The sequence below is a fragment of the Podarcis cretensis genome (assembly GCF_951804945.1).
Source record: "Podarcis cretensis genome assembly, chromosome: 8".
NCBI classification, from domain to species: domain Eukaryota; kingdom Metazoa; phylum Chordata; class Lepidosauria; order Squamata; family Lacertidae; genus Podarcis; species Podarcis cretensis.
In genome coordinates this window covers 80,603,290-80,616,340 of record NC_137177.1, presented here as the reverse complement: position 1 = coordinate 80,616,340, position 13,051 = coordinate 80,603,290, and the positions used below count along the sequence as shown (strand labels likewise).

At 40.1% G+C, this 13,051-nt stretch overlaps 1 protein-coding gene across 2 annotated transcripts in view; it reads left to right on the top strand.

Annotated features, from left to right (window-relative positions):
- The window catches only part of IFFO2 (intermediate filament family orphan 2), a 46,631-nt gene that overhangs the window by 1,049 nt on the left and 32,531 nt on the right, over window positions 1–13,051 (top strand). The window lies entirely within an intron of this gene.

Sequence of the window (13,051 nt, the reverse complement as noted above, 5' to 3'; positions counted from 1 at the left end):
GTGTGTGGGAATGGTCTGTGCTTGTGTGGGAGTGGATTATTCAATCAGTGGGACATGTATGTGGTTGGTGTGCTGGGGTGTAGGGGATGACCAGTAAGTATTATAATAAATAGCAAGATGGCACCTTAAAGATCAACTAAATAGTGGCACCTTAAAGATCAACTAAATAGAAGCTTTCAAGGTATGAGCTTTTGTGTGTAATACACACTTCGTCAGAATTTGCACACGAAAGCTCATACCTTGAAAACTTATATTTAGTTGATCCTTAAGGTGCCACTGGAATTATTAAAAAAGATTTTTTTCATCTTTCATATTGTTATTTATTATGACTATGACAGATCAACACGGCTATCCACCTGAATCTGTAAGTGTTGTGTGTGAGAGGTGGGATGACACGTGGATTATGGAGGATGGTTGGGACATGAGGATTGTGGGAAGTTGGTTGGAATAGGACTCTTGATTTGGGGTGGGGGAGAGTGTCCTAAGCAGTCTTTCTTATGGGGCGCACTTGTGGCACCTGAGGAAACTGGGCACATATGGGAGAGAATGTGGTGTTAGTGGAGATATTTGGGCTATATTCCAGCTAAGTCTTAAGAGTAGACCCACCAAGATTAATGGATCTAAGCTTTGGTTATTTAGAAGAATTTAGAAATTGCCTAGAATAATTTAAGAGGCATAAGTCTTTAAAAACCCCACTACTTTTCATCATTTAATCAGAAACAAAACTAGACACCTAAAACAGAGGCCAGTTTCATTGGAAAGCTCTGGCAAGTCTTCACAAGACATCTGAAGCAGCTGTTGGTTGTTTCTTTATGGATGCTAGTTAATCATGTCCATTAATTTCAATGATTCTGCTATGGGTATGACCAGTGCTGCATACAATCTTTTACTGTATTTCTGACAAAGACATGTGTAATTTGTAGCTAGACCACAGCTATCAGGATCCCTGACTATTAGGCTTGCTGGCTGCTGGGACGTGGAGTCCAGCAACATCTGGAGGGCAGAAGGTTGGCTAATATCCATCCTTTTACATTTCCATCTTAGGATTTAGTTATACTTTGTATTAGAAAAAAATGCATTTCCCTTTTATGTCTATTGGCTCACTCATTTACTTTTTGTATGATTGGAAATGATTGCATGGGTACATTTCCTGTAGATCAGAGATGGAAAATCTATGCCCTTCCAGATGTGGTGGAATTTCAGCTCCCATAGTCATCCCTAAACTCTGGCCATGTTGGCTGGGGCTGATGGAAGTTGGAATCCAACAGTATCTAGAGGACCACATGGGTTCCACATCACTCATAAGCTCCATTATGGCATTTTCTTTAGTATGAAAACTCAACAGAACTTCAAAAACATAAAGCAGCAACATTAACAATCATTTAAAAATATAGGCTACTTAAAGCAGTATCATAAAGTTCCTGTACTCATAGAAAACCTATCCATCTTAAAATAGCTCTCTCTCTCTCTTGTTAAAGAGAAGGCCACATAAAATAAATGGGGTTTTAACTCTCAAAGGTTCTTTTTAAAGGGATGTTTGCTTGCAGTTCTAGTAAAATGTCAGCCGGATGGATGGAGTTTAGGAAGAAATAGCTCCTTTGGCCTTCCTAAACAATTGTAGTTCATCCGGAAGGTTAATTTCATCTGTATTATTAGAAGCACAATTCTATGCACATTTACTCAGAGCTAAGTCCTGCTGTATTTTATGGGCTTATTCTTGGGTAAGTGCATAGGATTGGGACTTTGATATAGTTAAACTTTCCTTTGATACATTTATAGTGAAAGTAGTAGAGAGGGCCTCTTGCCCCCCTGACCAATGGATCTAGCTCTCAGGAGTCTTGAAGGGGGTTTGGATAGTAGATTTCTTTCTTTACTTAGATTCCTACTCTGCCTTTCCTCTGATAGGCCTGAGACTGTTTAGCAAATTAGCATTGGATGGGTTTAGGTGGTGGTGGTGATAATGATGATGTAAGAATATTAACCTTCCTTTTGCCCCTGCCCCCATCTGTCCCAGACATTTGGAAGCTTTTTTGCAGGGGGAGAAGGGCTCAAGGTGAAATTCAGTGGAGGAGAAATGAGAGAAGAAGAGAGATGAATGGAAGGAAGAGGGATAGAAATATACAGCTGGGGAGTGGAATGAATGAAACTGAAGGACTGAATAACAATGGGGGTAGAGGGATGTGGAGAAGAGGAAGTGAAGAAAGGGAAACACTGAGTAAGAAGGGGAGGAGAAAATGGATGGAGGATGACAGAGGAAGTGAAGATACTGTAAGGGTAGTAGGAACTGGGGAAGAGAGAAATAAGTCAGGGATGAAAGATTGTAGTGTAGGAGAGGAGAAGTGGGGGGTGGAGAGCAGGGCAGTAGGGACATGGGGATGAATGAAAAGGGGGGGGGAGGGAATAGAGACTGTTAGGAATGCAAGGGGGGAGGGAGAGGACTGAAATATGCTGGAAAGGAGTACACAAATAGAGTAGGGAGGCCAGCTTGGAATGGAGCAGAAAGAGAGGGGGTGGTAAAGAAAGAAAAGGACATTGAAATAAAGGTACAGTCACAAAGATTGCCAGAAGTTCACTTAGTCTATTTCTGTCTTAAGACTGAGCCACCAGATGCTTCTGGATAACTTCAACCCATTGTCTATCCCAGTACCTGATATTCAGAAGTATGTTTGCAGAGTAGGAATTGGATATTCAAATTAATAAATAAGGATTTCTGGGGGGGGGGGGAGAGAGAGAGATATGAGGAAATCTGCAATTGGGGAAGAGGATAAATAAGGGGGAGGGGAAGATATGCCACTATCAGGCAATTACAAAATTTGGGATGGGGGCAGGAGTAAGAGAGAGCAGGATAAAGTAATAAATAGTACATCAGTTCTTACTCTCCAGAGCTCAAAGAGTTAGGCAAAGATTCACTGTTTACCATAGATAACAGTGAAGGGGGGAATCCTGGTCCTTCTGGCAGAAAGTCATATTTATAATGCAGTGCTTAAAGACTTATCCTTGTCAGGGCTTTGTGTTTCTTAGCTTATCTTGGTAGAGTTGAGGGGTATGGGGAGAGTTGATAATGGGCTGGAGGGGAGGGGGTTTGATGCGACATAGAATGAGGGCCTCTGAGATGACAGATGGCAGCCGGGATTTTGGTATGTAAATCTCTACTCCTTCCCAACCCAGTAGGAAGTGGGGGCAGCACATCAGGTGGGGGAAGGGGATCTAAAGGGGGAGATGATGTACATGGGCGGGAACAGCACTTCCCATTCCACCCACGCACATGCCAGTAGAGCAGGAAGTGAGTTCTTGGGGGAACTGGAGAGGGAGGGTGTGAGTTTTGAATAAAGTGAGATAAAAAAGGAAGTGGTTGTTGGAATACAATTTTTACCTTCTTTTAGGACAATAGACAGTGGTGACAGATGGGCCCTGGGGTAGACTTCATGATGATAAGTGGTGGGGTGAGGTGCTGTATTTCACATGAATTAGGCAAAACAGTTGGCTGATTAGTTCAGTGGGCTTCCTAGTTGTGGAAGAAATAGACAGTGGTTTTTGTCTTACGCTTTCCTCCTTCAGTATAAAGTCTGAGACTGATGGAGGATGAAGAGGAGTGAAAGGGATTGTGAGGTGGCTTCATGGGGAGCATATGGTGGTTCTGTGCAGAGGAGGATGCAGTTGTCAAATTTAAATACTGTGATGCTGCATGCTCCAGTGCAGAGTGGGAATTGAGTTTATGACCCTTGACAGAGGAGTAATTTTCATAAGGTGGGTACTTTGCATGATGTGCCAGTTAGGGCACTGGAAAAGGCCTATGTTCAGTACAAGATGGCAGCATGAATGGTCAGGGAATCTCTCTGTGCGGTACTGGTTTTCTGACTGTCACTGTAGGAAAAGGTGTGGGGGGGGGGAGAGAGAGAGAACTGCAGCAGGAGATGAAATGGGTGCTTTAGGTTATGGGATAGAGGGTCAAGGTGATGCCCTGCCTGTTGAGCTGAGTGGCTGCAACGTCACCTCAATAAAAATTGGATAATGAATACCTGTTTCCTCATGTCAAAGAAAGGGGGGTTAAAATTATTTGTAAGATGACACACCATAGAATTAGGGTTTGGGTTGTAGAGAAGGAAACATACAAAAGACTCTCCGCCTAATCTACTCAAGGGAAAAGATGAAATCGAGCAAATTGAGCATTTCTTGAACTCTGGTAGTCAGGGTTGTGGGTAGGTTCCTGCCCGGTTAGGACGATACCTCTGGCAAGGACATTATAGAGACATCTGCTTTTTTGCTCTGTGTTTACAATTTGGTAGCAAAAGCTGGTTGGGGATTTCTCCTTGATGAGCCTGCTTTTTGGCTCCTGTGAATGAGCTCAGTGGTGCAGTATTTAGACTGAGAACACTGCAGAGGAAGGGATTGCATCCAAACAAAGCTGTTTGAATATAATGCTTGCCTTTAAAAAAAGAAAAAAGCACCTGTGCAGCCTCATTTCCTATAAACTCAAAGTAGATTTGAGCATATTGATTGAGTTGCCTCTTTAGTATGCTGTCTTTCTCCCCTGTTATATGGTATGTGTGTTGTGTAGGTGTAAATAGGAATGTAGGAAGATGGCTATATGAATAGGTAACTGCCTTGAGAAAGCTGCAGGAAGCAACCTTCCTTAAGCTAGACCTTCTGTTACCTTTATAAACTGGGCGTAAGCATTCTCTTTTTAATTGGTAGGCACCCACTCTTTTTTAGGGCCCGACTATTCTGCCTGTCCTTATCGTCATACTTCATGTTGGACTGGAACATGTGATTTTCCTCATAATACTTGCTTTTGAAATATTCTGTAGATATAGTGTAACCATGACTTTAAAAATTGAGAAGGAAATGTTATAGTCAGTCTTGACTGCCACTTGCACACTGTATTGTTTCTAGGTACAGTCAGCAAACAGGCTTCCTCTTGGTCCCTGTTCTGTATATTTCATATGATATTTACTCTATAGTGTGGAGTAATGGTGGCATACATTACCTTTAAAAGTTGGCTGGAACTCTTAACTCTTATCAAATACTTTTGAGATACAGTGGTACCTCGGGTTACATACGCTTCAGGTTACAGACTCCGCTAACCCAGAAATAGTACCTCGGGTTAAGAACTTTGCTTCAGGATGAGAACAGAAATTGTGCTCTGGCGGCGCGGCAGCAGCAGGAGGCCCCATTAGCTAAAGTGGTGGTTCAGGTTAAGAACAGTTTCAGGTTAAGAATGGCCCTCCGGAACGAATTAAGTACTTAACCCGAGGTAACACTGTAATGCTGAGTTTAGAGAAGAATGAATATTTGAAGATGTTGACCTTTGGGTTTGTAAACAGCAATAAAAACATTTTGTCATTATTAAGGCTTTTATTTATAGATGATAACAAAATAATTAAAAAGAACATAATAATCTTTTCTGTTTTTTCGTTATTGTAAGGGCTCAGTCTCCAGCACTATTTTTTAAAATAACGCTCATAGTTTTTGCTACTTTTAAAGAAACTGTGTCCTTGCTCTTTATGCTCTGACTCTTTATTTTGAAGTTGCTTACCCAAGTCTTGTTTGGGTATTTAAACTCTTTACTGTTATCATGCGAAGCAGATGGCATTGTAAATGTATGTTATTTATTAATGGTTTTGGTAGCTTACTGTGGATGTTCTAAAAGGTATTGGAACACATAAGTGATCCTGATGGTGCTGTTGTGGGTACGAGCCCATGGAAATGTCATAAGGCGGTACAGCATATATTGGCTGTCTTTTTACAGCAGAACAAATAATCTAACAGGACTGTTTCTGAAGCTGGTCCTACTCTGAGTAAACCCATTGAAGTTGATAGAAATGTCCTACTAAGGTCCATTAGTTTCAGTGGATCTTCTCTGAGTAGAACTTATTGGATACAACCCAAAAAGTGAAAAGTCCTGAATTTCCTCTGTCGTCAATTGGAGGATTCAACTGTAGATACAATTGCTGGCGCTCCCCTCCCCCTGGTGTGTAATTCTATAAACTGTATATGGTCCCTCTTTTAAGTAGCAAATTCACAGAGGTTTGTTACCGATCACTTCTCTTAAAACATTTTAATTACATTTTTATTGTGTTCTTTCTCCATGGCACTTAGGGCAGTGTGTGTGCGCCCTCTTTGTTCACAGCAACCCTGTGGACTAGGCTATGCTAAGAAATGGCGAGTTTCATGCTTGAGTGGAGGCTGAATATGGGCCAACACTATTATTATTATTAGTAGTAGTAGTAGTAGGACCACCCTGCCCAACTGACTGGGTTGCCCTAGACTACTCCATACTGCCTCTCAGCGGTGGGTAAGAATGATCATCAGGCACTGAATTTTTAAAAATGTGCTAGAGAAATAATTCCTTCTCTTCCCTCCCTTCTTCAGTGTGTATGTGGGTGTCCACAGGATACACAGTTTTTGTAGACTCACTTTGCATTGCTGGCTGCTTGTGTGCGATTGGGCATAAGGAAACATGGCTGGCATGATATTAGGGGATAGGAGAGCAATAAACTCATTGTAACTCAAGGCCCAGAACAAATACATGGATATTACAATAATTTATTTCCGTGGGAAGTCTGACATGCCACTCTAAGACTTCAGTTGTTTTAAGTGAAAAACCACTGAAATCTCAAAAAGAATGTATGAGTTCAGGTTCATAGTTGTTGGTTTTTTAAGCAGAAGTTGACAAATGAGAATACAAGTTATTATTGTAACTTCTATGCTCCCATTTTCTTGTTCCTGCAAAATAGTATCCTCCACAAATAAATCCATGAGTGGCACACTGATACATGAAATTTGTAAATGAGGCTGTGGTGGATTAAGAATCTATGTGACTGCAGTTCTCAACTGAAAAAGGAGAAATAAAGACATTACAGTCTTTGCAAGTGGTTTGAAGGAAAACTGCCATCCCAATCCATTCACATGTGCAACTGATCCAGGGAACCAGTCCTGTAATCACACTTGGTTGTCAGCTGGTGTATGCATGTTTACTCATAAGTAAGCCAGTTGAAACTTGCTTAGGATTGCAGCTCTTGGTCCACATTAGGTTTTTTGCTGTGGTATCTACTAACTTGTAGAAGAACCATTAGCTGATTTTCATCGGCTTCATATCGTAAAGATTGTACTGACTATATGGTGTTAGGAATACCATGTGCTTTGAACAAAAGGCAAATAAGACATTTCTTGGACCAGGTACCGGTAGTTAGCTTAAACTTTCATGTTTTTTGCTCAGAGTAATGCTCTGTGAGGTCTAATAGTAAAAAAAACCCCTTTACTATACTAAAATTACTATCATCTCACAACTTGTTTTCTTTCTTTTTGATGCTTATGACAAAGGTCCATGCTTGCTCTAAAATCTGATATTTATTTTTTGCTTTACAAAAGCCAGTCTTCGCTCAGACTTCTTGTTTCTATTGTAGCATTTGGTCTGAAATGTTTAGGGTGTGTCTGTTTAAAGATGCTTAGATTTTTATCTCTGGTGTTGCAGTATATGTTGATAAATATTGCAATAAGATCTTGGTGTGTGGTTTGAATTAATAACTCTGTGTGGCCAGCTAAAGACTGCCTAGTTAGTGAAAATCCCTCATAGAGTCTTCAGTATTCTCATTTCTGAAGAGGTCTTTTCTTTGCAGAAAGCCTATTGATCAGTCTGTCTGGAAGTTTAGTTCCAGCACTTGAATGGATTTGTATATTATGGTTCCAAAATTGTCTTTAATTGGTCCAGACATTGAGTGTTTATCAGGCAGTTGGGCCCTCTTGTGACTGTGGAGAGAAAACTAACTTGTTAATATTGGTTGAGCTGGAAATAATTGCTTTTCCTCAGGTTGCACTTTGATTTGGCAGATTAATAAAGTCCAGTTGAGGATAGGAATTATTCCAAATTTTCTGCAGCTGGGGAGGGGAAAGGTTATCATTGCCAAAGGGAAAGCGTGACAAAACTAACAAACTTTTGTTTTCCAAATCTAAGGAACTTAAGCACATTTTTATTAAAAGCAATCTGTGAGGAATGTCTAAATCAACTTTTAAGTTAAAATATCACTGTAACAAGATGCAAATGTTATACTAGCAAAGGCCAATCAAAAACAAATGATTTTTGATATGGGAAGGAATTCCAGTGAAATTATAATTCTCTCCTGACCATGTTCCTTGTGCTACCTTGCTATGGCTTCATTGCATTTCTGAAGTTTTTTGGTGTGGGTTTTTCTTAATGAGAAAATGTCTAATCACTATAGTTTCCAAGAGTTTTTTTTTTTTTGCTTTCTTTTTCATTAGGAGTTTATACTAATGAATAGCTTTGGTGCAGAAAGTTGGTATTGCCAACTGATTGGTGTCAGTTTTTAAATGCAGGGCAGATCCAGTTCTAACGTTTTAAGTGCAAGTTTCCTAACAGTAGAGCTATAAATACCACAGTCTTGGATGCATTTTGTTTTTTTCACTGGGAATCTCTGCACACATGTGCCAGCCATTTTGCTGGTATACACATGATTCTATCTTTCAAGAAACTTTGAATTATTAAGGTGATATCCAGTGCAAGTAATCAAAGTAGACCCATTGAAATCAATGGACTTAATTTCAGTGGGAATATTGTTGGCTGTTACCCATAGTATTTTTATATTTAAGATTCAGCCTGATTTAGAGATGGGAAGGGGGAGCAAATGCAGTGAATATGGGCCTTTAAAATGAGGTAGCTGGATAGGCAGCTTGATATGTGCTGTTTCTTCTCATTTGGTTGTGGTATTTCCATCACAGTCAATGCTAGGTGAGCTGCTGCCTTGTGAGCCATAGGCTAAGGCTTAAATACTGATGCTGAATCAATAGAATTGAGAATAAATGGGCAATAAATCTCATGCCGTAAAGCTGCTTCTGATAATTCTTTGGCTGTTTTCACTGAGTCAGTCTAATTTCTCCTTATCTAACATTCTTGTGCTTATCTCTGCTAGGGTTGTAATCAGAAGTCACAAACGTATTGCTGTTAATTATGTGAAAGTGTGTTGAGGTGATCACCAAGGCCAGCTTTCCTCACCCTGTTGCTCTCCTGGTGTTTTGAACTACAGCTCACATCAGTTCCAGCCAGCATGGCCAGTGGTTAGAGTTGATTGGGGTTGTCGTTCAAAACATCTGGAGGGAATTAGTTTGGAGAAGGCTAAGCAAGACTCCCTAAGGGTTATGAAAAAAACTGTGCCACTTAACCATGTAGATAAGATTTGGGGTTGTATCCAGAATTCACCATACCCTGAGTAGATTCATGGAAAAGAATTGACATTCCCACTGATTTCAGTGAGTCTTCTCTGACTTTGTTGTTGGCATCCGTCTGTTTTGGGAGACAATGGAGTGGAGTTGGAACTTCCTCAACCTCGGCCCTCCAGATGTTTTTGGCCTACAACTCCCATAATCCCTAGCTAGCAGGACCCAGTGGTCAGGGATGATAGGAATTGTAGCCACAAAACATGTGGAGGGCCGAGGTTGAGGAAGCCTGTATTGGAGGGTCGCAGTGCCTGCTGTGGCTGCAGAAACTGATGCAGGAGAGACATGTTTTGTTGCAGGTTAAGGCATCTGGTTGTGCTGCTGCAGAATTTAGCTAAATAAAAAGCTTGGTTTTTCTCCCCCATACAAAATCCTCATAATACGTACTAGTTAGTAGTTTAAGCTTTCATGGAGTCTTTACATTCCTGAAGTGTCTGGTGTATCCTGCCATTTGAGTTTTTTGACCACTAATCTTCTAGGAAGTTCTACTTTATATTTCCTTCTTCTTTTAAGTAGCTCTGCAGCACCAGCCTCTTAAATCCAACTCAAATAGTATCTGAAGACATGAGCAGGGATGACTTGGGTGAAAATAGAAACCTAGACATAAGATATTTCTAGCTCTTCATTATGTGTAATCATAGGCTTAAATGGCTGTAGAAAGCAGTCCAAGTGCTGGACTGTCTGTAGCTAAAGTAAGAATGAGGCTGATGTAAAGCTCAGCAGCTGCTTTTTTTAAAAAACTGCAGTTCAGGCTTTGTGGGGACACTGCCAGGATTTTGCCTTTTGACTCCTGTGCAGCTTTTATTTTTCCCCAGGGCTGTTGACTAATCTTAGGGCTGTGCTTTTAAAAGTTGAGAATGTGAAGATTTGTAATTTGGATTGTGTTTAATATATGGCAAAGCTACAGATCTGTGAAAAGGAATGAAGAAGGCTGTTGCCATTGCTTAAAATCTGAATGCAAGACTTTTTGAAAAATGATCAATATTTTTGTATTTTTCCATAGGATCTAGTGTAGAGTGCTCCATCAAACATTTTTCTAGTGTGGGTAGCTGCCCAGCCAGTAAATAAAATCAGGAATATTTTAATGCTCTTGAAAGGGTTGACTCATTGGCCACACAACCAGTAGAGCTCAATGTTATGCTTCAGTGCTTAAATAAAACTCTGGCTATAACAGGTTTCAGCTTTCTTTTGTCTTTAGTTGCCTTACTAAAGTCCTGCTGAGTGCTGTTTCCACTAACCTAGTTTCCATTGATGTTTTTCAACCTCTCTACGAGCTGTACCACCAACCTGGAAGAAATATAGAAGTGTTTCTTTATTAGAATTCATATCTTTATTTCCTTGATCCTCATTGAGCACAAAATTATCTAGATATCAAAGGCTGCAATCTTATACATGATTACCTGGAAGTAAGTCCTATTCAACACAGTAGGATTTGCTTCTGAGTAAGCAAATGTGTGATTGCACTATAAATATTAATTGAGGTGTGGGGGTGTAAATATATATCGTTTCTTCTGTCTAAACGGGCTGGTGATCCAGAAGAGGGATATGTGCATGCTCTGGAGAGAATAGCACATACAACCAGTCAATGCTATGGAGTTCAGGTTTTGCTGTGCAGGTTCCAAGGACCGAGTGACCAGCCGCTCAAACCTTACAGCAGCTTGTCTCCGGTATTGGAACTGCTGAAATGAAATAAAGATGTGAAGTCCCAATTCCACATGTTTTGATGGGTGAGTGGGTAGATTTTTCAGTCTCTTGCAGCCTGTGGCACCTTAAGCACATTTCTTTGGATCCTGACCACAAAATGCTCAGCAAAATCCAGTAAGTGGCAAGCTTTATCCTCCATAGTCCCTCACTTGACTGTTTTTCTTCATTTTAAAGTATGTGAGAAGACTTCCATTTTAATCTCAGAGGAGAAGAATAATTCTATGCCATGGATGTAGAGTTGTTTCATCTACAGCCTATTACATCAGCCCCGTCCCTAAATCTCCTTTGCAAACAAGAACGTTAGAGCAGCAGAGAGAATGGTATTCTGTCTCCATTAATGATGTGCTTTGCTTGTTAATAACACAGATCTGCACTCTGGTTGCGTTATTGTGTGAAACTGAATCATAGATGGTGCATTTTAAGTATGGGCATGTCTGGCAAAGGGTAATCTGCACTCATGTGGCAAATATTCATTCACTGGCTGCTGTAATCCTGCCAGGATTCACATAGTCTGCTTTATCCAGCCATAATTACTTGGAATACAATATTAACCCACACTAGTGATAGAAATGTAATCTTATCTTGAATGTTTCTTAGTATTTTTTCCTTTGAAAAGTCGCTCAGAATCAGCTACCACAGTTCAGGAGCAAAGCACAAAGATATAATGTTGATATAATATTCCTCTTGCCACCATATTGGAAGTCTATGGTTTGTTGTAAATGAACATCAATGTATGGGGCTGTGCTGTAAGTTTATTTAATGTTTAAAACTGTGTGAACAAAATAATTTCTATGTGTTCAATAATTGTCATGAGGGGCAGAAAAATTATTAGCTACTAGGAACTGCACACTTAGATGAAGTTAGATGTAGGCTTAGAGGGAGACATTGGAGTGGGTATATTGTTATATAGATGCTGCAAATGATAGGCTGGAATAACTGTTGTGCACCACAAATGCTCTTTTTATAATATTTTGTGAAGGGTTTTTGTTTTTGTTTACCTGCAGCATGTTGGGCTGGTTAGACTTTTTCTAAAAATAAAAATAAAAGCCTTTATCAGTATAGAAATAAATTTGTGGAATTGGCTGTTTGAAAATCTGAATTGCCATTTGCTACTGCAGTTCTCTCATGCACATTGCTGGTTTCAGGTGTATCAGCTGGCTTTATTTCCAGTGTGCTTTCCATCTGTTCTCAATTTCATATTGTATAGATGCTTTAGGAGGTTGGATAGATTTATAACTTCTCTTGATTGCTTTACTTCCTGTTGACTTTGCCTTGCATGTGATTTAAAGAGGATGCAAGCACATGACCCAGTCTAGCACTCTAGTAATTGCGCATTGCTCTATTGAGGAGTGAATGATGAAGTTATAGCATCTGCCAGTGTGTTCTATGCAACCAGTTCTTTTTATTAAAGTGAACATTGTTGGGGCTGTAATACTTCCAATGCTATAACTCTTGCAACTCCATGCACTTGCAGAGATTTCTAAATAGCTACTGCACTGGCCGACATAAAGCCACCAACAGTGAAACTGGTACAGAGAATAAGGATGTAATAATGCACCTACTTACCTGAGAGTTAGCTCCGCTGAACAAACATATAGGATTGTGCTATATGTATGGGAGAGGAGAAGTCTTAGCATTAGTGTGGGTCCCACTTCAACTGCCTCCCCATTGGTGGTTCATATGTTCAAATCCTTCTAATCCTTGTCCAATATATTGGGGCAGGAATATGAAAGAACTGCTTTCTTATTATACAGCTATTACTTCAAGAGAATACACTGCCCTGGAGATCTAAGTTAGGACAAATCTATCAGTAATAACTTGAAGAGAGTGCTGAAGACCATGCACATCCAGTCACCCTGCTTGGAAGGAAATCCAGTGTAGGAAAGTTTATTTGAGTAGATAAAGGTTTTTGAGCCTGTGCCACTTAGGGAGGTGAACTCCCAGCATCCTGGAAACCAGACTGCAACCATCTTCTCCCACAAAAGCTTATGACATTGGTACCCTGACACCTCCTTATTGTACCAAAATAAATTCATTCAGTTGTCAAAAGCAAGTATGTCATTGCTGTTTGTAAAGCTGCTGATCAAATTGTGATACTCCAGAAATTCTTCTTTGA